Source organism: Oryctolagus cuniculus, chromosome 14 (assembly GCF_051225735.1).
Source record: "Oryctolagus cuniculus isolate XC-2025 breed Fujian yellow rabbit chromosome 14, ASM5122573v1, whole genome shotgun sequence".
NCBI classification, from domain to species: domain Eukaryota; kingdom Metazoa; phylum Chordata; class Mammalia; order Lagomorpha; family Leporidae; genus Oryctolagus; species Oryctolagus cuniculus.
Window position 1 is genome coordinate 53,484,836 of NC_142880.1, and position 25,862 is coordinate 53,510,697.

Consider the following 25,862-nt stretch of genomic DNA (forward strand, 5'->3'; position numbering starts at 1 on the left):
AATTAATTGAACAGAGTAAGCATATGGACTGAGACCTCTATGCCATGTCTTCTCTTGAAAATTTATCTTATACAATGTTGATTAGACATACTGAGTCAACATTCTTGTCATATTCCTGGTCTTAGGGAAAAAACTTGGTTTTGTATGGTTTCCAGTGTTCTTACTATTGCTGAATTCTACTGTTATTCCATTGTAGTCAGAAAATTTACTCAATATGATTTTCACCTTTTAAAATTTGATGAGACTTGTGTTGTGGCCCAACATATAGTCTCCCCTGAAGAATGTTCCATGTACTCTTGAGAATTATGTGTGTTCTTCAACTATTGGATAGGTGAATATATATATATATATATATATATATATATAGACAGGCAGAGTGGACAGTGAGAGAGAGAGAAAGAGAGAAAGGTCTTCCTTTGCCATTGGTTCACCCTCCAATGGCCGCAGCGGCCAGTGCGCTGCGGCCGGCGCACCGCGCTTACCTGATGGCAGGAGCCAGGTACTTTTCCTGGTCTCCCATGGGGTGCAGGGCCCAAGGACCTGGGCCATCCTCCACTGCCTTCCCGGGCCACAGCAGAGAGCTGGCCTGGAAGAGGGGCAACCGGGACAGAATCTGGTGCCCCGACCGGGACTAGAACCTGATGTGCCGGCGCCGCAAGGTGGAGGATTAGCCTAGTGAGCCACGACGCCGGCCTAGGTGAATATATTTAGCCCATTTGTTCTCCATCAAAGTTTCTTTCGTATTTTTTTGGTAGATAATCTCTCCATTGCTGAAGTGGAATGATGAACCCTCCTTGCAGCCTTGTATTTCTGTCTTCTGCTTCCTTTCTTGTAATGATATTTATTTTAGATATCACATATTACTGTGTATTCTTATTTCCTCATTTTTGGAATTTAAATCAATGCAAAGATAGATTATGTACCAAACTTTGCTCAAAATATGGTTAAAAGGTCTGTGTGCACTGTTACCTCACAAAGTAACCCATTCATTTTATGAATATACCACAATGTACATTCAAATTATATTGATGGTAATCAACTATCTCCAATTTGGGGCTTATCAAAATTTGAATACTTTACAACCTTTCATAATTGTTTGTATTTAAATATATATGATTTTTTCTATGTATCCAGAGGTGTATATCCTCAGTTGTAGCTATTTATATGTACATCTTTAGTGTGTAACTGCCAGCTTGTTTTTCAAAATTCATATGTCAAATATACTTCAAACAATATAAAACAGTTACACTTGGTCAATATATTTAACAACACTTAAGATTGACAGTTCTTTTTTTTGCTACACATTTTGGATTTAATCTGCATATTTTGTATAACTTTCCTTTTAATACTTATTGACTATTTTAATATTTGCCTTCTAAACTCAAGGTTAAAGAATTTTCCTAGGTCATTGACAATTGACAAAATGACAATTTCTTCATTGTCATTGATTTGTAGAGCTATTTTTATATTCCAGGTGTCGCTCCCCCTCTTCGTGGAGGAACGACACAGGACCCTGCGCTGTTCTTTCGTCTGCTCGGCCCTCCCCGGGTTTGCTGCTGGTTCCTCCCGGGTTGGCTACTATCCCTTCCACCTCCGTGGAAGGGCAGTTCCCCCTGGCCGCATTCCCCACTTCCGCAGGGGAGCGGCACACCGCCGGCCGGTTCTCTCGGGGGCTGCACGGGTTCCCTTAGATGCTCCCCATAGATGTTCCTGGTGCATGCCGTCTCTCTCCTCCTTTATAGTCCTCCTCCGCCAATCCCAACTCGGCTGCCCACACGCCGAGTACGCTGCTCTCCAATCAGGAGCAAGTCCTACAGTTTATTGGTTGAACTGGAGGCAGCTGGGTAGAAGCTGTTTTCTCCTCTCCCAGCGCCATATTGTAGGAGAGCAGATGCATAGAATAAGTCTTAATTCCAGTAACTTAGTCTAGTCCGAGCTGCTCCCCACAGAGGAGAGCAGATGCATAGAATAAGTCCTAATTCGAGTAACTTAGTCTAGTCCGGATTGCTCCCCACAGATCCCCCTTTCTTTTTATTTTTTAGCGTTGATACGCGCCTGTCTTCGGTGTCCCGCGGCACACACTCTGCTCTACTTGCTAGAGTTGCCACAGGCTCTTACAAGTCCTATCAGGCAAACCGAATCCGGGTCCTCTCTTCGCCATGTTGTGAGGAGGTTTTTAGGCGCTGATGCGTGCCTGTGTTCGGTGCCCTGCAGCGCATGCTCTGCTCTGCTAGAACTGCCTGCAGGTGCTTACAAAACCTATCAGGCAAACCGAATCCAAGCTCTCACAGTGCAGTATTGTAGGGAGGCCTTTCTATTTCTCTATTTCTCTATCTCCGGGCATTCCTATTTCTCCCATTTTACTTCTATCTTCCAGCATTCCTATTTCTCTTTCACTTCTAAACTTCTGTTTCCTCTTATCCCTGCAGCTTCCCGGCGCCTCGCGCTGCCGGCAGCTTCACGGCTCCGCGCAGCTTCAGCCCGCGCCTCATCTGCGCGGCTCGGCTTTGCGCGGCTTGGCTTCGCGCGCTCCGCGGTCTCGCACTTAACCCTTTCGCGTCTGAACCACGGCCTCGCCAGCCCCGTTCCCTATCTACTCACGCCCCGTGCTCTCTCTGCACGCGGCGGCTTCCGCGAGTAACACAGCGTAGCTTACGTGTCCGCCACTAGCATTCAATCTAAGTTCCCCGGGCTAGCCTGGCGAATTCAACCCAGCGTACGTCTCCGCCCCACGGTTTGGCTTCCCGTCCTTTGCTCCCCGGGCTAATCAGACGGATCCCAACCTGGCTTGCGTCTCAGCTTCTGGTTTCAACTTTTCGCCCCCTATTCCCGGGCTAACTTGAGAACCCCAAAGTGGCTTCCGTTTCCGCCTCGGCCTGCCCCCCGCGGCTTCAATTTCCCTAACACTTTTCTCTACCCGGTATGTTTCCCTAAGTTTTCTTCCAACAATATTCCTCCCTCATTTCTCCTGGCCTCTCCCCACAGTCCGCGTCCGAGTCTGTTTGTTCTAGCTTTCACTTTCGACCTTAGACCTTAGAGATTTCTCCCAGCTTCCCCCCGTAGTCCGTATCTGAGTCTATGCCTAGGCTTTCAATAGCTTCTTCCGGCTCCTTTTTCGTCCGGCTTTTCCCTAGGCTGTTTGCTAGTCTCTCTCTCCGATATTTTCCCAATTCTTCCCGTTTCTTCCCTCCTAAGTTTCATATCCGTCCTAAGTTTCCTATCCGAGCTAGGTTTCCTATCCGAGTCACGTTTCCTATCCGAGCTAGGTTTCCTATCCGTCCTAGGTTTCATATCCGAGTCACGGCACCATTATGTCGCTCCCCCTCTTCGTGGAGGAGCAACACAGGACCCTGCGCTGTTCTTTCGTCTGCTCGGCCCTCCCCGGGTTTGCTGCTGGTTCCTCCCGGGTTGGCTACTATCCCTTCCACCTCCGTGGAAGGGCAGTTCCCCCTGGCCGCATTCCCCACTTCCGCAGGGGAGCGGCACACCGCCGGCCGGTTCTCTCGGGGGCTGCACGGGTTCCCTTAGATGCTCCCCATAGATGTTCCTGGTGCATGCCGTCTCTCTCCTCCTTTATAGTCCTCCTCCGCCAATCCCAACTCGGCTGCCCACACGCCGAGTACGCTGCTCTCCAATCAGGAGCAAGTCCTACAGTTTATTGGTTGAACTGGAGGCAGCTGGGTAGAAGCTGTTTTCTCCTCTCCCAGCGCCATATTGTAGGAGAGCAGATGCATAGAATAAGTCTTAATTCCAGTAACTTAGTCTAGTCCGAGCTGCTCCCCACAGAGGAGAGCAGATGCATAGAATAAGTCCTAATTCGAGTAACTTAGTCTAGTCCGGATTGCTCCCCACACCAGGTATCTCATATTCAAGTATACATAAATTCATTGTACTGTACCTATATTCTCCCACAGTATGGTTTGCCCCTTTTCTCATTTTAATGGTAACTGATTAACAGTCTTTCTTAATTTTAACTCGGTGTCATCTATCATGTGCATTTATAGAGTTTATCCACATAAAATAGTATTTTTTAGTTTTTACTATTTCTGTTACTGCACACAGCTTGATTTTCACTTTTTATCTAGGTTACCATGGGTACATTTGTTATTATATGAACATCTTGCATCCAACTGGCTTTTATTTCCCAAGATTGCATCTGGTTGCTTTTCTGTTACAATGGAATATAATGAAAGTACTTCCATTTGTCCACTTACAGATGTGAATAAGTTTTTTGGGATGGGTGATATACCACTTAAAAATGGAAATGATGACTTCTTTGGTGATTTGTAGAGTTGATTTGACTAATCCCAGCTGGATTATATTCTGGGATGACCACATCATGTGCACTTTTATCATTATGGTGGTAACCACTTCCCAAGAGTTTATTACTATTTTTGCTATCCATCTATTTAGTTTTGTCAATAGAAAATTTTTAAAATTTTATATAATTTTATGATTTTGATTTTCAGTTCCAAAGCTGAATATGTATACTTTATCATGTTAGTTACCCTTTTGGATTTCATTTTTTTTCATTTCCCTATTTACACACTTATTTTTTATCTAGAGTTCTACATTTCTAATTTAAAAAAAAAACTTTAGAATAATTTTACAGACAGAATATTTGTGAAGGTAGTATAAAGAGCTTACACATAACTTTATACCATGTTTCTCAGACTACTTTCCACCTTTATGATATAGTCGTTAGAGACAATGAATAAGTATCATTTGTTTCTCCTATTATGAGCATCTTCCTTTTGAATGATATATTTATAAATTAAATGACCAGATACTAGCTCTTCATTATAATAATTGAAGTATATATGTTATCTCAATTTTCTTAGTTTTTACCTAATGTCCTTTTTACTTCTGTTCCAAAATCCCAAGTAAGATTCTAAATTTTACTATTAGTCAGGACTTCTTACACTTAGCTTTGATAGTTTCCTAAATATGCCCTTGATTTATGTTCTCACAGATTTGAGTCCTGGCCAGGTATTTTGGGGAGTATTCATCATTTGTGATTTATCAGATTATTTTGTCATTATTTAACCGGATTTACATGGTTTGAAGAGAAAGATCACAGAGGAAAAGTTCCATTTTTGTCTCAATATATCATAGCCATTTGCTGTCAACAAGAGTTATCCTGGTGAGTGTGATCTTTTATTTCTTAGCTTAATTTTGTAGAGGGTTTTTCCATTGTGCAATTAATCCAACGTTCCTTTTTCCAATTACAGTGTTTGGAAGGAATCATTCTGTGAAGCCCACATTCAAGAAGTGCAAAATTATGTTCCATCTTCTTGAGGGTATAATATCTACAAAAACTATCTGGAATTTTTCTACCAAGTAAATGTGTCTATCTTTCAACATTATTTGAATTTGCGTTGAGGGATTTTTTCAGTAAATTTATTATTTTTTAAAAAAGATTTATTTTATCTACTTGAAAAACAGAATTACAGAGAGAGGTAGAGACAGAGAGAGAAGTATTCCATCTGCTGGTTCACTCATCAGATGGCCACAACGGTGGGATCTGCGCCGACCAAAGCCAGGAGCCAGGAGCTTCTTCCGGGTCTCCCACGCAGGTGTAGGGGCCCAAGGACGTGGGCCATCTTCTACTGCTTTCCCAGGCCAGAATAGAGAGCTGGATTGGAAGAGTAGCAGCCGGGTCTTGAACCAGTGCTCATATGGGATGCTAGCGCTTCAGGCCAGGGTGTTAACCCGCTGTGCCACAGCACCGGCCCGGTAAATTTATTATTATTTTAAATCAATTAATTGTATTTGGAAAGCAAAGAGACACAGAGATCTCTCATCCTCTGGTTTATTCCCCAAATGTCAGCAATAGCCATAGCAACATCAAGCAAATGAATTCTCTCATCAACGTTATCGCATCATTTAGTCCAAAATGTTATACAAACATAATCTAGATAACAGAATGGGAAAACTCAAAATTCATATCCATTGCAGTAGGACATGACATCTGAAATAATTTTGTTGGAAAGCAGTAAGAGACATAATTTATTTCTATATGACAGTAGTAATTCTGAAAAAGTTACCAATTTTCTTCATAGTGCTTGTACGTGGTTGCAATATCAGGTGGAGGAGTAAAAAATGGATAAATACTGCCAATTTTAGACTCTAGTAAATATTATCTCAGTGATAAATAAAAGTAAAGGCAAAAGAAAAAAGAACCTCTTCTATACAAGTTTCTAGCTATTTGAAACTATATCAAAATATTACTCTGACCTGTTAAATATAGGCCTTCAGAAAATTTAGTGACAGGAATTTATATGATCATTTGTGAAACAATATATTATGACTTACAAAAGAAATTTATTTATAATAGGTTAATTTCTGCTAAGTCACAACATTTAAAAAATATAGAAACGCACCAGTAAGTGATTTTCAATCCATGTTTTAATATTTTAGCCCCCTTTTGCACTTTTACTCTGTTTTACTTAATTATCTTCTGAAATAATGAATTTACTTTTCTAAAAACACCTAAAAGAAGTTTGATCACTGTTACCGAATTTCCAGACCAAATTAAAGTGTGCAATTATTTCATTTGCCTATATTTAAACTTAGTGGGAATATTTTCAGATAATTTATTAGGTAACAAGTTATTTTTTAAATTGATACTATAAGTTTCATCTAGTTCTTCTTTCTGTCATTAATGTAGAGCAGGAGCCGGTGCTGTGGCATAGCAGGTAAATAAATATGCTGCCTGCAGTGTAGGCATCACATATTGGCAGCAGTTAGAGTGCCGGCTGGTCCACTTCAGATCCAGCTTCCTGCCAATATGCCTATGAAAGCAATGCAAGATAGCCCAAGTGCTTGGACCCTGCACTCACATGGAAGATCAGGGAAGAATCTTCTGGCTCCTGGCTTTGGCATGGCCCACCTCCAGCCATTGTGGCCATTTGGGGAGTGAACCAGAGGACAGCAGATTTCTCTTTTTGCCTCTACCTAACCTCTAACTATGCCTTTTAAATAAATAAATAAATTTTTAAAAATTAGAGGAAAACAGTAATTTTATTGCTACTTTGAGATATGGTTTTTGAATAATACAAACAAGAAGTCAATGAGCTCATGGCATTGTTAATGTTAATTATAATGTGATAATCTGCAATATGGATGTAGATGGAAAATACATATTGTTAAAAAAAATGCTTGAACACAGAGAGATAAAGAAAAACAGAAAGACAGAGATTTAGATCTGCGGTCTGCTGTTTCCCTCTCCAGATACCCACAGTATCCAGGGATGGGCCTGGCCAAAGCCAGAATCAGAACTCAATCCATATTCCCACAAGTGTAGCAGGGACTCGACTAATGGAAACGTGACCTGCTGCCTTGCAAACTTCACAGCAGCAGGAAGCTGGGATGAAGAGCAGGGCTGGACTTGAATCCTGGTCTCCCATCTGAGATAGGCATTCCGGAGGCTTCTGGATCACTATGCCAAATGCCCACCCATTTACAAATACTGCTATATTAGTGCTGATCCTTATGTCTTTAACATTTTTTAAATTTTTATTTATTTGAAGACGAAGTGATGGAGACAGAGTGAGAGAAAGTGAAGAGAGAGAGGGAGATCTTCCATAAGTTCTTTATTCCCAAACATCTGCAATAGTTGAAGTTTGGCATGGCGAAAGCCTGAGGTCAGGAACTCCATCCATTCCTCCTACACTTGGTGGCAAAGACTTCAGTACTTGATACGTCATCAGCTGGTCTCCTAGGGTGCCCATTAGCAGGAGGTTTGATCAGAAGCAAAGACAGGCATCACAATTGTGCTGTCACAATGCCTATCCAGCTTGTCTTTGTCTTTATATAGTAATAGCCATGATAGAATTGTCTTAATACTGTAATACCAGCACCATAACAGACAAGTTAATTAGCAGGAGAATAATTTATGACACTTTAATTTAGACATGTTTATGTGTGTATTATTAGAAAATAAATGAAAAAATTATTCAAAAATTAGAAAATAACAGTGTGGTTTAAGAGGAACTGTTCTAATAGTATTTGCATTTTAAGTTTCAATTTGGGACTGATTTCTAACTAAGATTGAATCAGCACATTTTATGCAAGTAAATTCTCAGGGGCAGTGTTATAGTGAAATGGGTTAAGCTGCTGCTTCTAATACTGGCATCCCGTGTCAGAGTACCAGTTTGAATTCCAGCTGCTCAGCCTTCCAATTCAGCTCCCTGCTAATACACCTGAGAAAGCAGCAGAACATGGCCCATTTGCTTGGGTCCTTGCTACCCACATGGGTGATTCGAATGCAGTTCCTAGCTGCTGGCTTAAGTATGGGCCAGGCTGGCTGTTGTGGCCATTTGGGTAGTAAACCAGTAGGTGGAAGATCTCTCTTTCTCTGTCTTTAAAAAAATCCTACATAAAATTTGAGGTGATTCTTTTGTATTAATATGATGAAAATGATTCTGTACATGACAAACATGCACATAGGTTTTTTTACCTTCTAAAAAATAAATATAATGCTATACTTTAACATAGGTATAGTATGAGATTTCCTTGGACTTTGGTTCACAATTTTATATAAAATTAATTATAAAAATAATACAATTAGAATGACTGTATACCATAATATTCTCCAAATTCTTCCCATAAAAGTGTCAAATTCTTTCAAAATTTTCTATTCTTTTTCATTTTTAAATAATGTAAATAGTTCTGTACTGCTATATTTACCTAGGCTGTCTTTGTTACTTGAATGTTATATTTTAAGCAGTCATATTCTGATGATATTCATATGTAATATATTTTCTATATAAAAATAAAATATTTGAACTACAGTTATACATGGTTAAATGCATGTGGGAGCATATATATTTGCTTATTTTTTTGTATTTATGTTTTTATTTGTGTATATAAGCACCTCTTTATTTTCTTCCCAAGAATTCATTTGGGCAGGATTTTCAAAAAATTCATAAATCAAAGAGTTTAATCTAGATATCATCTTACGCCACCAAAATTAAAGAGATCAGGAAAAGTATAAGAAAAAACTTTGACCTCCAGTGATGGAAGCATCAAAGCAAAGATGAAAATTAACTTGAATTATCAGTCGTACTTCATTTTTTTTCCAATGATGATTTTTTTTCATTCTTTTTGCTGACAGGAAAAAACGTGCTTAGTTCCAACATTAAAGAACATATTTTATTTATAGCCAGGCAGCCTTGAAATGCTTCATTTTAAATCCCTACTGAACTTTAGAGAAACCTTTAAAAACTCAATTACATTTATACTAGGCTTTTACCCCAGCCTTCAGAGTCCAGAATTCTAATGCTTAGGGACAACTAACCAGTCCTAAAAAATCTACAAGACCATACAAAAGTCTTAAATGAGAACTGTAGTTAAACTTTGATGGCCGAAATATGGACATTTACCTTGGGAGAAAATGTTGGATGTTGCTCTAGTGAAACTGGTTGCTGATTTTATCACATGAAATAATTCTCTATTGGACTCTTTTCGTCAATCAAAAAAATGTTGAGTATTGGGAAGTCAACTAGTCAGATTAGTTTTTTTATGTCTGTCCTCAACAGCATTAATCAAATTAACATTATGGGAGAAAAAACTTAGTAGTTACTTTTCTATATTAAGTATTTTGTAAAATACTTCCTATAGCCATAGGGCTGTCTAAAGGTATATATTGTAATTTTATTGTATTTTTAACTTAAAATATGAAAAATACTCCTTAGTGATCTTACAAAGAATGTAATTAATTACACAACTGGGCATTCTTTGTCAAGACTTTATACACTACTTGTTGAAAATGTTAAGAATCAGTTATATTTATTTTGCCTCTAAACACAATAGACAAGGCCTGCAATGTCAGTGGAACAAAGAGGTATAAATAAATAAGTAGTAATTAAACTCCTGGAAAATAAATAGCTTATCAGGAGAAGACATGTTATTTACTCAGAAGATACATCTAGTATTTAGAAAAAATTCTAAATCTAAAATCAGATCAAAAGTTTGCTCTGAAATTTTTCAATCTTTTGATTATTTAAATTTCTTTGCACTGTCTATTTCTATAGATATGAAAAGATGTCAGATATTAAAATGTGTTTAGGTGTGTGCATTTGGCACTGCACCGGTTGTTAGGAAACTATTTGATATGCCTATATGCCGTGTTAGATGGACTGGGTTCAAGACCTGGCTCTACTTCAGCCTCCAGTTTCCAGATGCTCACCCTGATAGAGAAGAAATCATGGCTCAAGTATTTGGGTCTCCGCCACCTGTGACGAAGACCTGAATTAATCGTGGGCTCTTGAGGTCAGCATTGTGCAGGGGGAAGTTATGCTGCCAAGTGTAGTATCAGCCTCCCAGATAAGCACCATTCAAATCCCAGCTGCTCCATCTACAAACCAACTCGCCATTATGAGCCCTGAAAACAGGAGAAGACAGCACAATTACTTGGACCCCTGCCACCATTTGGAAGGCCTACATGGAGTTCAAGCTTCCTGACTTTGGCCTGGCCCAGCCCAGCCCAGCCATTGCAGCCATGTGAGATGCCCAGCCACATTCTCTACATTTATGTTCAACATTGTGGTCCTTCCCCTGCGCATCCTCTGCCCCTGCCATCCTGTGGCCTCGTCACATGGCTGAACTCATGAGTCCTGCCTGATCTTGCCTGTCAAACTCCAAAATTGTGAGACCAGATCAACATTTTCTCATTATAAGTTAGTTTTATCAGGTGTTTCATTATAGTAATGAAAAGCTGAACAATACCAACCAGAAAATTGATGCCCAACTCCAAAACAGAAAGGAAATTCAAAACTTCTATGTTTTTTTTAGTTTAACCACTCAAAAGATTGGATGAATCCCACTCAAGTTCGGAGCACAATGATCTTTGTAAATTTGATTAAAATGCTAATCTTTTCTGGAATCACTTGGGAAACACACACAGGAAATAATACTTCACCAACTATTTGAAAATTCTTTATTCCAATGAACTTGACATAAAATTAAGCACTGAATCTTGATTTATAACTTCATGAGTATAAGTAAAATTTTAACTCTATGAAAAGCATTGATTTTAATTACCAAGTTTACTTCAATTAATCTTAATATAAAGGGAGATTAAATTATACTCAGATTAAAGTTTTTTTCTCAAAATTAGCAATCAATATTATTCCTGGTATGCAGTCTTTATAATTTGATTATATATTCTTTTCAGAAACAGACAACCTACAAGGACCAGACATTGAGTAATATGCTGGGAATATCAATTGAAATGAAGCCTATCCTCAATAACCTATGATTCTGATAGATAATCAAGGTACAGTTTTTTAGGTACAGTTTTTTGGTACATCCAAAGAGTCTCTGAAGATATCCCTCTGGAAAAGTGGACAGAGATGTGAAAGGGTGTCACGTTAGTAAAGGTACGTAGTAGAATGTGAAGACATAGATGTATCTGCAGAGATTAATAGGATTTGGCTTAGAAAAATATCAGACAGTTGAAGTACTACAAAAGTCAATTTATGGATTTGAGAAACAAAGAAGTGTATAGAGAACTAAAAGTTGTCTAGTGTGAGAATATAAAATGTCTGAAAAAAGTTTTCAGAGATAAATCAACAATTATGGGTAACAAAAAGTTTGTCAGACCCTTATATGTGCTGTTAAGAATGCAGTTAATCCCATATTTCTCAAGAGGCTTCTAGAGAATATAAAGAGAATAAAGTTATTTTTAGAATATTACTTTATTCCTCTATAGCTACTCTAAGGATAGCTATTTAAAGGAAACAAGAAAAAAGAGAGAATTTTTTTTAAAAAGATTTATTTACTTGAAAGAGCCACAAAGAAGAAGAGCCAGTTGCAGAGAGAGAGGGAGAGAAAGAGAGAGAGAAAGTATTCCATCTCCTGAGTCACTCTCTAAAATGGCCATAAGAGCAAGGGCTGAGCCAGGCCAAAGCCAGGAGTCAGGATCTTCATCAACATCTCAAAGGTGGGTGAAGGAGTCCAAGATCCTGGGCCATCTTTCATTGCTTTCCCAGGCACATTAGCAGGGAGTTGGACCAGAAGTGCAGCAGCCAGGACTTGAATTGACATCCATATGGGATGTCAGTGCTGCAGGCAGTGGCTTTACCCACTGTACCACAGTGCCGGACACAGAAACAGAGGACTGATCAAACAAAAGGCATGTCTTTACAAAAGGTAAATGAACCACATTGGGAAGTCTTAGAAATGGAGAATGCACATTGTTTCCAAAGTTATCCATTACACCATTCTCTTTTCAAAGAACTCAATGTGATTTGAGCATTTGAAAAATTATTATCATTGGAAATAATATTATTTACTGAAGTATAATTTTATCATGACATAATTGTGGTAGACATTGTCAACCAAATCACCCAATTTTTTGGCAGACCTTGCTATATAGTATAACTTTATAAGTTACAAACTATGTATTTCTAGAATTTTTCTACAGATAGTCTTCATGATGTGATTTGGATTCTATCACATTTGATTCTCCATGAGAATTTAATTCAGGTCCAGTTCATGTGGAATGTTTGGAAAACATGTGAGAATCATCTTTTGAGGCTGGAGGAATTAGTTTTGGGTCCAAAACACAGCAGTGACTTTCACCTTCAAGATTATAAACATCTCAAGGCCAGAGGTTAGCTAAGCAAATTCTGATTAAAGCAAAGTAGTATTTTATTTTGCAGGCTGTTAATCTGAATATTGTTTTGAAGGTCATCTCAGAAAAGAAATGATACCTAGTCCTCTGGAATCTGGTTATTTTTATAAATAAAAAGTCATATACATTAAATCAGTGTGTCTTATTACAAAATAAAATAGTTTATATTATCCACAAATGGATCTTGAGGGACATGGTCAAGCTAGGTTTTTCTTTAAAAAATGAATTCCAGGGGTCAGGTCTGTGGCATAGCAGGTAAAGCCAGCACCTTCAATTTCGGCACCAATTTGAATCTTGGTTGCTCCACTTCTAAAATCCCTGATAATACACCTGTTAGGGCAGCAGAAAATGACCCTATTGCTTGGGCCCCTATCCTCACATGGGAGAACCAGAGGAAACTCCTATTCCTGGCTTCTGATTGGCTCATCTACAGTGATTGCAGCCATTTGAGAAGTGAACCAGCAGATGAAATCTCTCTCTCTCTCTTTCTCTCTCTCTCTTTAGCTTTGCCTTCCAAATTAAAAGTAAATCTTTAAAAAATTCAATTTTATTTGCACTAGGATTGCATCCAGCTTTAAAACTATGAATGCAGAAATTACCATAGGTTCTCTCTCTCTTTCTCTGTTCGTGTATGTGTGTGTTTGTGTGTGTGTTTTCATGTTTGTTAAAAATGGTTGATTTGAGCAACTGAGAAGAGTGATTAATAGAGTTTGGGAACGTTGAAGAGAGGTTGTATGAGGTTGGATATTAACTAGCAATAAAGTAGCAGTACACGGTCAGATGTAACAAGGTCTACTGCTGCATAGCGTAGCAGGGTAACTATAGGTCCCAATTAATTATTACTTACCATATAGCGATTTGGAAGAGAGAAGTTGGTTGTCTACACACTCAAAATACAGAAATGGAACGAGTAGTTGTGTTGTTTGATTGGCTTATGCTGGGTAATTGTATTGAAGCATTTTACTGTAATCCATAAAATATAGAGTATTTATGTCAATGAAAACAATTAAAAGTAAAATAATTTTAAATGTCCCATTTTTTAGCCTCCCTTGTAATTATGATAGCTCTGTGATATGATATAAGCCAATCAGGCACAAGTGCAAATCTGTTGAAAGACTCAGCAAGAGTTTTGAGATCCTAAAATACCTGTCTTCTTTCATTATGTATTTTAACCTCTTCTCCTGCAGGAATTTTATCTTAATGGCAGGATCTGTAACAAATGTCAGGTGGCCTCACAGGAAAAGGCTAAGAGAAGTGCAGAAATCTGACTGTGGCATCTTGGGGTCACTGAATCAATGTAGTAATCTTTTTCCTCTGCAATTCTTGTTGACAGCAGAGTGTGTGAGGAGGGACAGGGGCATAGCAGTTTTTAACCCAAAGTTCTATACATTTCCAGATTTTCTATCACGCACACCTCATAGCAAACACAATTATTTAATGGATGTCAGATTTTTCCAACTGATGCATGCTCTTATTGAAAGAAATTGATTCAGAAAAGGAAAACAAGTAGATGAGAAAATTGTGACAAATGGAAAACAAGCTTCAGAAACTGTGCTTAAAAACAAATACGAAAATGGCTAACAGAAAACACTGATGCTTTTGTTTGCCAAAGACAGTGTTTTGTGAAGTACTCATCTTGAAATCCACAGAATACTAGACTTTTATCTGCCAAAATCAAGGCATCATCAAAATCAAGTTGATCACCAACTACACCAAGTGATATGAAGCCTCTATCAATTGAATCATTTTGAAACTTAAATTTGGAGTATTTTCAATGTGAAAGTCTTCTGTTAGATGACTAGCTGACAGTGACTCCAGGAATTTCTACTTCTGGGTTTTACTTTAGTATTCAAAGCCATAAGGTTGTGAATTTGTCAGTTTAAACTGTATTCACTCATCTGTGTATTAGAGACATGGTAGATATTCATGATATTGTTTATGATTCTTTTACTTTAGATTTACAATAATTCTTGTGATCTGATTTGTTTTTAAGTTAAGAATAAAATACTTATCATTAGTTCATGGTCTTAAAAATAATATTTGATGGCTGGCGCCGCGGCTCAATAGGCTAATCCTCCACCTAGTGGCACCGGCACACCGGGTTCTAGTCCCGGTCGGGGCGCCTGATTCTTTCCCGGTTGCCCCTCTTCCAGGCCAGCTCTCTGCTGTGGCCAGGGAGTGCAGTGGAGGATGACCCAGGTCCTTGGGCCCTGCACCCCATGGGAGACCAGGAGAAACACCTGGTTCCTGCCATCGGATCAGCGCGGTGTGCGGGCCGCAGCGCGCCAGCCGTGGCGGCCATTGGAGGGTGAACCAACGGCAAAAAGGAAGACCTTTCTCTCTGTCTCTCTCTCTCACTATCCACTCTGCCTGTCAAATAATAATAATAATAATAATATTTGAAATATGTTTGTAATGCATATACTCGTAAATTATGAGAGAAACACTCATCCACATAAAAATGTATACATAATAAAAATGAACACAAAAATCTAAACTCTTAGAAAAACAGTATGTTTCAAGCTCTCGGGTCTCTGTCACCCATGTGGGAGACCTAGACTGAATTATGGAATCAAGGCTTCAGCCTAGCATAGCTCTTGTATGCTGTGAGCACTTAGGGTAGGGAGTTAACTAACAGAATCTCTCTTTCTCTCACTCTCTCTATCTCTGTCTTTCAAATAAAGTAAGCTTTTTTCTTTTCTTTCCTTTTTGGACAGTGAGAGAGAGAGACAGGTACTTATCCTGGTCTCCCATGGGGTGCAGGGCCCAAGTACTTGGGCCATCCTCCACTGCACTCCCAGGCCACAGCAGAGAGCTGGCCTGGAAGAGGGGCAACCGGGACAGAATCCGGCAGCCCGACCGGGACTAGAACCCTGTGTGCCAGTGCCGCAAGGCAGAGGATTAGCCTAGTGAGCCACGGCGCCGGCCCTAATACATAATTTAATTTTCATAGGTGACTTGAATTCGTATTCCATCTTATCAACCAACTCCATTAAGTTAGAATTTATCGGGATAAATATAGGAAGAAAATAGTTGTAATAATTCTTAAATATAGCATCACTCATTGTAAATATTGATCATATACTAGGACCTCAATCTGAAATTAGAGGATGTGGTTTAAATGTAAGAGTTGGCTTAATGTTGATAAGGTAATGAATACATTCACGTTTATTCAAAATATATTTGAAATACACATTTCATAGTTAGAAATAAAGATTTGTAATACAACCTTTAAATATCCCTGATACATGCTGGTTTAAGCAACATTTTTAAGTCCCATATTGAATGATGATTTGATCAAATAAAAATTTGTTCATTAGTACTATCAAAAAGCAAGTAAAATTTATATAAATTCCCCCCAAATATGATGCTTTTATATTCATGTTTGATTGAAATATTTAAGATAGCTAAAACCTATCATTATGTTAAATGTTTTTCCAAATGTTTTTATTTTTAAATTTTACTTTCTGCTGTTACTATTTTAGGAACTTAAAATTTTCCCATACCCAAGGATTAATGTGAGTTAACATATTTAGCCATACACATTTATGTCACAGGGAAATACCATCCAAATGTATGTTTTATATGTAGTCTTATAAAAAAAATGGCCTGGAATAAAAATATCTGATATGGAAATTTGAAGCTAATTTGTCCCTTATAAATATACAGTAGTGGGTTCTTTTAATATACCCCTAAGGAAAATTTCTAGTTTGATTGGAGATACAATTTTACTCTAACATTGTATCAGCAATGAGTTTCCTTCCGTCAAATATCAAACTCCTCAATTTTTTTTGATAAAAAGGGCACATCAATGTGACTATTTGTAAATAAATATGGGGATACACTTTCAAGAAGCAATCAAGAATATTAACTGTACACAATCTCTAGAGAGTCACATCAAGCCTATATACTTCGGATTCTATCAATGATGCTAAAAAGACCACATCATATATGCATAGAATTGTACTTTATGATTTATCTCCCATCATTTACCCTCCAATCTCAACTTTTTCCTGATGAGGAGGGCATATTACTACAGTGTTTTTATCTATTTATTTATTTATAATCTTTTTAAAGACTTTAATTTTTATTTGGCAGGCTAAGTTACAGAAAGAGCGAGAAAGACAGAGAGAGAAAGAGCAGGAGAGGCAGAGAAAGAATCTTCCTTCTGCTGATTCACTCCCCAAATGGCTATGAATAGGGCGAGGCCAGGACGAAGCCATGAGCCAGAAGCCAGGAGCTTCTTCCACATTTCCCACATGGGTGCAGGTGTCCAAGAATATGGGCCACTTTCTGTTGCTTTCCCAGGCATGCTAGCAGGAAGCTGGATCAGAAGTGGAGCAATTGAGACTAAAAATGGTACCCATATGGGATGCTTGCGTCACAGGCAGCAGCCTTAACTGTTATACGGAAATGCCAATCCCATGATTACAATAATTTAAAAATAATATTTAACAAACATGTATATATTTGTGAATCGAATATGGTAGTTTAAGGTACATGAAGTTACCAAATATATTAGCTTGAACTGTATGGAATTACCAAAAATCAAAATTAAAGCCTATAAAAAGTAAATGTATATTTTTGTGCATCCTTAATATATTTAAGTGACATTAACTTTTTCTTCTCCTTAAAGCAGTGTGCTTTTTAATTTAAAACTATGTTTTGGTTAATCAATATCATATATCTACTTTTTAAAATAAATTCATATGTTTTGTTAGCTATATAAATTATTTTAGCTACATAAAGCTATATAAATATATATTATTTATACAATTGATAATTTATGTACATTTATGCTATTTTATAATTCTTTTGGTATTAAAAATGGTTCTACAATTATCTTTATGCATGCTAATCTATGCACATATGTGTAAATAACTCTAGGGTATTTCAAAGAGACAGAATTGTTGCAAATACTTATTGCTTTTTTAAATTGTATCTTTGAATTAAGTTTCACCAACAGAAGGCTACACATCTGGTTTGTATAAATCCAGCCCTCTGCAGAATCACTTCACTGAATTATGATTACTCCTTGTGCCCACTGTTAACTGTACTCTCTTGTATTAAAAAAATAAAAGAAAAACAAAGATGCAATACATTGAGTCATCCACTGTAAAATGTTGTCCATTTCTTGAATTATCTTTGATAACAATGCATAAAATTCTATAACAAACTGAAGAGTAATTCAATGATAGAAAAGTTTTAATTTAATTGCTTCCCTTTTCTTTGTCAATCAAAATAACAATTGGAGTTGACTTAGAAAATTTTGACACCTGAGACATATATTTTTCCTTTTTGTTACTGCTCCTACCTTTACTTTTCTTACCTAATCTACTATTTTTGTTAAATCCTTCTGTATTTATAGAGTATTATAGAAAGCAACAAAATAATTGATAATTCCTGTTTTTGAACAAAAACAGTCTTTATTTTATAATATTTTTTATTTTCTTCATCTTAAACAGCATTTTATGCCTACTGAATATTATATATATATATAAAATTTAAGTGTAAAATAAAAAAATGCCATTTTACCATGAAAATAATACTCAAAGCAATCAACATAGATGAGTATGAGAAACCTTTCTGCATGCATAAATTCACTGCAAGTGAAGTGCAGCAAATGTGTCACTAATGAGAAGGTCTTGTACTCCAATCTTCTCAAAGATTCATCAAATCTAAATGTAAATTAATAAAAATGAGAAAGATCTTGGAAATAATTTTCATTTAATAACAACAACTATATTCCCTGACATATTCATTTCAGTCTAAATAATAGAAAATTCAAGATAAAATTTGAATAACAACTCCCCAGCTTTATTTAAAGGCAAAAGACTCTCTGAAAGACATAAGAATTTTGAAAATTAAAAGTGTATGTTCTCAAGCCCTCCATGTTTTCCTAAGAAAAATTTATGACAATGAACTCTTCCAAATTCAACTATATATTCTGAGTATCTGAAAAAGCACTTCCGAGTATTCAAAATTGAATAATTTCAATTAGTGTTAGAATAATCTTAAAAATGGCAATGTTAATTCTAATTAAGTATAAAAACTACCAAAATAGAAACAAAGACAAATTACATATTAGGTATTAATGAACTGATAAATAGAAACATTATAAAGTTGTATTTGTTATTTTTATTTATCTGAAAAGTAGAGCAATAGAGCCACGGAGAGACAGGGACCTTCCATTTACCATTTTACAACCCAAGTGCTCACAACAGCTGAGGCTGCTCCAGGCCAGGCCAGGAGCCTGAAGCTCCATCCAGGTCCCTCACCAGGTGGCAGGTTCAAAATATTTAAATATATTTTCTGCCTCCTAGGTGCACCTTAGTAGGAAACTAGATCAAAAGAACAGAGACTTGAACCCAGGCACTCTGAAGTGGGATATGGGTAGCCAACACAGCATCTTAACCTCTGAGCCAAGAAACCCACTCCTCATAATACATGTTGTAAGGTTGACCTTATATATTCGAAGCTAATTGATTTACACTTCTTAATGTCAGAAGTTGTTTAGAAAACAAGATACAGGACTGAAAAAATCAATGAAAACCTATTCCTTGGGTAGGTATTATTTAGTACAGCACTTAATATGACACTTGGGAGGCATAAATCCTATATTGGAATGTTCATGTTGCAGGAGTCTGCCTTTTAACTGCTCCCGTTCCTGTCCTGTGATCAAAATGAAAGAGGAGCAGGAACAAGAAAATACAAGCAAAGAAGCAAAGTTCCTTGGAACAATAGAGAGCTCCCAGATGAGGGAGGGGTCTTAACACAATTGCTTTTAATGAGAAGTTGCCCAGGGATTTATATTCTCTGGGCTGTGTGGAAGCTTATGTAGACCTGAGTTTCGTATCTCTTGTGCCCTTTGTGTTTCTCACTATCTACCTCAGGCCTCAAGGAGGCATTTTCCTGTCTCTATCAATTCCCCCCTCTCAGCAGGTAACTCTAAGTGCTATTAGAGAAAAGGGATAAGGACCACTTCAGCTGTTTTTGCCAAGAAGGGGTGGCAGAAGGGTCCTGCAAAAAGGAACTGTTTTCTTGTGGGTCAGGGTGAAGTTCATTTATAGCTGAATTGTCTGTAAGTGAGAGGAAATAAAATGGGTAAGCCAGTTTACACAAGTGCCAAAAAGCAGAAGTATGAAAATGGTGGCAAGTGGTCTTAAGAGGAGAAACAGCCGGGAAAGCCGAGATAATATAGGAGATGTCTTTCACTCTTTATTGAGATTATGTAGCCAGGTGGCCTGTTTATAGATCTCTCTGATGTTGGTCTCAGCCTGTCTGAATTGTTGGTTTAGGAGCAACAGTTTTTATTCATTGCAGGGCAAACACCTCCTTGCTAGTCTATGGGGAGGCAATCATCCATGACCATTCCTTCCAAGAAGTCTAATGATCAACATCGTCCAATGAGGGCATATCCAGTGCTTTGTGATGTCCATTCTAGAGACTGAGTTTGGGCTTGAAGAGTCACTTCAGGATCTGTGACTTCTCTCCACGGGTAAGGAAAAGGGTGGCTGTCATTGCCCCAGCTGTGGGCAGGCCAATGGCCATTCAGATCAGTAGTGGCATTTAAATGACAATGCCTCTTGGGACTAACTTCCAAAAGATGATTCTCCTGCATGAGAATAATTGACACAAACACTTCCTGGCACTGTTTGGTCACGTTTTCTCCTATAGGATTACATTTCAATGACTTTTACCTTTGGGACCTAGGGCTGACTTTCTGAGCAGGGAAAGCAGCTGGTGTCTTGGGCAGCACAAAAGCTCTTTCCCTCTTTGGGTCAACTCTGAAACTGTGTCCTATTCACAATTCTTGACTTCTGCACATGAAACATCAGACATTTACATAAGCACAACACATATTGGTCATCACTCTGTTTCCAAATGTTTAAAACACTTGGTTAAAAAAAGTTAATCATGCTTTAAACAAAGCTGTGAACCAGATCGAATTAAAGATATCAGACATTTTTAAATAGGCAGATCATGCTGACCCCTTGAAGACTCAATTAGCACATGACATTAGCTTATGCTAAGAGGTAGAGAAATATTGAGTCTTGTTTTATGTATATTTAGTTCTGGAGCAAACTTTAATTTCCTTCTATTCTCATCTATCCCACAGAATTTAACTCCCACAAACCTTCCACAAAATACTTTTTTCCCCTCATTTTTACCTTCCTTAACCTTCCTCATCAAGAATACATTCTCGGCCAGTGCCGCAGCTCACTAGGTTAATCCTCCACCTGTGGTGCTGGTACCCTGGGTTCTAGTCCCGGTTGGGGTGCCGGTTCTGTCCCAGTTGCTCCTCTTCCAGTCCAGCTCCCTGCTGTGGCCCGGGAAGGCAGTGGAGGATAGCCCAAGTGCTTGGGCCCTGCACCCACATGGGATACGGGGAGGCGGTACCTGATTCCTGGCTTCGGGTTGGTGCAGCGTGCTGGCCATGGCAGCCATTTGGGGGGTGAACCAATGGAAGGAAGACCTTTCTCTCTGTCTCTCTCTCTCTCACACACTCTAACTCTGCCTGTCAAAAATAAAAAAATTTAAAAAAATTAAAAAAGGATACATTCTCATAACTTTCTCCACAAGTTTTTTTTTCCTACCTACTGGTTCCTTTAAATTATAGCCTGCAACTGTCCTCAAACATTGCTGAATTAAGTGAAAAACATATTTTATAACATTTTTACCCCTGGTTTGCTTTTGCTCCTGTGGGGAAGTTGTTACTTTGGACAAAAAGACCCAGTGCTTGGAAATGTTTTGTACTGAGAATATAATCTGAAATGTTAACCAGGGAGTTAGATCTCCTGGAGAAATCTCCTGAGAAGGAGCAAGCATCAACAACTACTGTAAGAGGACACGACTCATCTGAAGGCATTTAGAGACTAAGCCCAATTAAATTCTAAATATCTGACTAGGAGCTCCCCTTAGATGCCTCTCATAGTGATGTTCATGGAAGAGGAGACCCAATTTAGAGAGAAGAATAGAAAAGTTGGCTCCATTACCCAGGAGGAAACCAACTTCCTTCTCTTCAACACCTAGGACCCACTGGAATTCCTGACTGCTGATAGTCTGGGTCCTAGGAAGTTGTAGGGGAAACCCTGGGCCTCTTCAGGCCTGTTGGGTTGTCCAAGAAAGCGAGCCTAACCCTAGAGGCCTTCATCTTCAATGGCAGTCAGCCCTCCAATGAGACCCACTGCAAACTGGACAAAGCCAAGAGGATTTTTTCCTGGAGATGGGAATGTGAACATTTCTTCTTCTTTTTTTTTTTTGAATAAGATTCTTTACTATTTTTTAAGATTTATTTGTTTATTTGAGAGAGTTATAGAGAGAAAGAGAGAGGGAAAGACACAAAGAAAGGTCTTCTACCCACTTGTTTACTCCCCAAATGGCTGCAACAGCTGGAGCTGGGCTGACCCAAAGCTAGGAGCCTCCTCTGGATCTCCTACTTTTTAGTAATCTTTCACTGATTTCCCAAGCCATAGCAGAGAGCTGGATTGGAAGACGAGCAGCCAGGACATGAACAGGTGCACATATGTGATGCTGGCACTGTAAATGGAGTCTTAGCCCACTACACCACAGCAGCAGCCCCAACATTTCTTCTTAAAGGATCCTATCTGATCACAACCATAGCACTTTGGAGACCACAGGAGATCCTCAGGTCAGTGTGGCCATAAGGCAGCTACCAGGGTTGTGGTATTTTTCTTACTCTTCTCTAATATTGTTGATTGTCCTCTTGGTTCTGATTGTAAAAGATCAAAGTGGACACCTCCAGGAGATTTCTAAATGTATTTATAGGTCCAATAGCCTGCTTGTGAAGTTTCCTTCTAATATATGAGACCGAGTAATGCAGTTACCCTTTAGGATTGTTTGTTCTTCCACTGAGTTGGGAGATGTATCTCTCTCAGTCTCTCTAAGATGGCCAACAGATTTTGTTCAGAGCCCTAGTACATCATAGGTAAATTGGAGTAATTAAAGTGCTTGTTCCTGGTCCTCCCCAGTCCCTCCAAGACACAAACAATGAAATACTTTTGCTTTCAGCCTCTATAGGCTCACAGGTTTCATAATAGTGCTTTATTTCCCTTATCAGGTTAAGATGTAAAAGCCATGAAAGTTCATCCCCAAAAGTTTCTGTAGCCTGGAGAGCAGACTGTTTTTCTGTTCATGATAGAGTCTGATGTAGAAGCAAAATTACATCTCTCTAAGGAGGATCATAGGCTTGAATTAAAGTCTCCGAAGCCTCTATGTCCTTATCAAGGTCATCTGAAAATCTGCTCAAGTTCACCTTTGTCTATCTAAGGTGCTGGAGAAAAAGTTTGCCTGGACATGTGTGTGGCTCTGGGAGCATACCATCATGAAGACAGCAGCCGAAAGAAGTCAGAGAACAGAAGTGATGGTCTTACCTGTACTTCCACCTCTTCCCTTAATTCTCGGGGTGTGAACATGCTTTCTACGTCCCTTATGGTCTTCCATTGCTGAAATCTAGGATCTGAAATTGGCCTGCCAAAAAAGTTTTTCAACTAGGACTCTATCAGCAAAAGTTTGCTAGGAAAGTGAGCTTCCTTTGTGTCAAGGTGATAGGACCAGCCTACTAGCAGTAGTAGGGTCTCAGTAAGAGGAGAGAAAGTAGTTCTAGTGGGCCACTTCTAAAAGGTGAGCTATAAAGAGAACCTACCAGATGTGGGTCCAAAAATAAGACAAATGCCAGACAAATGCCACCCAGCAGCTGACAGAACGAAAGGGTAAGCACAGTCTCTCATTATCTCCACGGAGTTGGGAGATTGGCATTTACGAAGACAATTCAAAGCAACCAATCATCTCAGCTTACAGGGTGGGCGACTGAAGATTTGTTAGGGGTAAATAAGGTTCCTCAGGGCAGCCTGATTAAGAGAAGGATGCTGGATCATGAGAACTTGATGGAGGAAGAGTGGAGAGGTTGCAGGGCACAGGAAGCCTCCAGAAGCCATGAGGAGAGAGAGGTTCAGAGACAGGAGTAAAAGTGTGAGAAGGTTATCAGGTAGGAATGAGCAGAGAGAAAAGAGAATGAAGGTTTCAGTCTGATACCTGATGGGCAGTAGGAGTCTGAGTCCCGTCTGTGACCCTTCAGGCCAAGCTAGTGTGAGGCCCCATCTGGAAACTTCAGCTGCTTCTAGACTTTATTCCAGTCTTATGGGCAGAATAGATCTCCATGAAAAGAATCCGAGGTAGAAAAAGAACAGTGTTTCCTATGCCAGAAGGCAGAGAGTGTTTAATCAGGTCTGCCCCAGCAAGCCTATCCTCTGAGTCATTAAGACTGGAAGTCATGCTAGCTGCCTTTAACTGGCTGCATGGAGTCCTGTATTTTTAACTGATAGAGGGCTATGCTGGAAAGAGAGGAGTTCTGAAAAAAAAAAACAGACACAGAAGCTGTCTGTCTGTATACATCCTTCTGACGATCACAGATGAACCCCTGAGATGTGTTGCAGTAGTTTGTAGTTCAAGCCACTTGGCTTGCCTAATGAAATTAGTAGCATACTGAGATTGAACTTAATAAAATACAGAATTGCTATAATTTTTCTTAAAAATGTGTATAACACAATGCTTTGTACTCCATTGCTTTTGGAATTCCATGATTACATTTAAAACATAAATGTGATTAGTTCATGCAGTGAATATTTATTGAGCATTTCTATGTCTCATTTTCCGAATAAATTCATTGTACTATAGATTGGCTTCTAAAGTAAACTTCTATAGCTGGCCACATTCAGCTTTTAGAAATAGATATTCAGAAAGCAAAATAATTCCAGAATGAATATTAAAGCTTATTATAAATCAAATTTACTAAAAATATATGTCAAAGCCATAATCTACAGTGTGTCATAGTGTTACCTTTGTTGTAAATAGGATTTTTGAAGAAGTAATCAATTAAAGTAACATTATTAGAGTGGATCATAAACTAATATTGCAAGGATTCTTCATAAAGGAGAAGTTTGAGCAAGAATAAAACATATACAGAAGAGGATTTGTAAAGAGACAGATCTCTGTGTGAAGTAAGACAAAAGGCAGAGATACTGCTGCTGTAGCCAAGGGATGTTGTTTCAAGCAGAAGCTGCAAGAATGGGCAAGGATACTTCACTGTCATACATCAGAGGGAGTATGGCCTACTGATGCCTTGATTTGGGAATTCTGGACTCCTGAACTATGAAATAACAGACTTTTACTATTTTATACCACCCATCTTTGGTTGCTTTGCTATGGAAGCTCTTATTGTAATAGAATGACCCATTTAAAAAGACAATCTTACTTGTTCCTCCAGATGTGAATTGACACACTGTTACCACATTACCTCATGAGATATAAAACTTTAATCACTAGATTCAGAATCCTTAGATATTTGTGTAATTTCGGCATCAGAACGTACCCATCTGGGAGGTTAATATGCAGCATTTTTTTCTCATTTCCATTTACTGATTCAGAGGGAGAGAGAGAGACTGAGAGACAGAGAATAACTGATTTATGGTGGGAACTTTTCCAGATTTGGGGGAGAAATCAGAGAACACAATAATAACTATTATTGTTACTATATTGCAATTATGAAGAGTTAAGGATTTTTGGAATCATGGAGCTTTCATTAAATTTGATTCAATGATAATCCAAAAGAGATTTATAACCAAGATAGTAAGTAAAGTAAGGACATACTATTTAATTTTTGTACCGAGTATACATGAATTATCTCTATTCCTGTATATTACTCCTATCTCTACTTAATTTTTAAAATATTATATATATATATATATATTCAAAAGGAAGAGTAACATGACAAGGGGAGAGAGAGAGAGAGAAAGAGAGAGAGAGAGAAAAACCTTCCACCACGCGATTCTCTCCCCAAATGGCTGCAACTGTTCAGGCTAGGCCAGACCAAAGCCAGGAGCCAGGAGCTTCATCCAGGTCCCCCAACACCTTGTGTCATCTCCCACTGTTTTCTCAGGCGCATTATCAGGGAGCTGGATCAGAAGTGGAGCAGCCAGGACTCGAGCCAGTGCCATACAGAATTCTGCTGGCATTGCAAGCAGCAGCTTTACTCATTATTCCAACAAAGCCAGCTTCTGCCAATAGCAGTTTAAAATTGATTTTTTTCAATAATCAGAAACTAAATTTACTTTGTGAAATAGAATTGCACTAAGATAAAATGAAAGTAATTTTAAGAATGAAACGCTAGAGACAATCAGAAATCATATTTATGCCTTATGAA